Here is a 623-nt window from a genome sequence, read left to right as displayed (position 1 = left end):
CCCCTCGCTTGGGGCGGGGCTTGGGTGGCAAGCTGCCCTCGTTTCCATCCTGGCTAACAAATGACACGCCATCAAGTGTTTGTAAGAGGAAGGGCTATTTGGGGGCAGGAACGCACAGGAACGGAGTGCCGGCTGGCTCCCAAGTTGGCCACACCCAGAAGGAACTCATTAGCATAATAGGCCACACCCAACAGCTGAAACTCATTAGGATTGGCTACATTAGGGGTGTGTGGCCTAACATGCAAAAAGCCCTGGGTTTTGACAACAAACAAGGTAAAGAGAATAAGAAGCAAAAGGTGGGTGTGGCTGGATGACCACACCTCTGGTAACATGGGGGTGTGGCCTAATATGCTAATGAGCTGTGCTGTCAGCGTGTGGCCTAATATGCTAGTGAGTTCCTGCTGGGCTTTTTCTGGAAGAGAAGAAGAGAAGAGATTGGATTTATACCCCGCCCTTCACAAAGGTGTCTCAGAGCGGCTTACAAACTCCTTTCTTTTCCCCTCCCCACAACAGACACCCTGTGGGGTCGGTGGGGCTGAGAGAACTCTGACACAAACTGCTCTTTTTCAAGGACAGCTGTGCCAGAGCTTGTGACTGACCCGAGGTCACATCAGCAGGTGCAA

The sequence above is a fragment of the Gekko japonicus genome, unplaced genomic scaffold (genome assembly GCF_001447785.1).
Source record: "Gekko japonicus isolate JY-2015 unplaced genomic scaffold, Gekko_japonicus_V1.1 scaffold3512, whole genome shotgun sequence".
NCBI classification, from domain to species: domain Eukaryota; kingdom Metazoa; phylum Chordata; class Lepidosauria; order Squamata; family Gekkonidae; genus Gekko; species Gekko japonicus.
Note: the sequence above shows the minus strand (reverse complement) of the source record.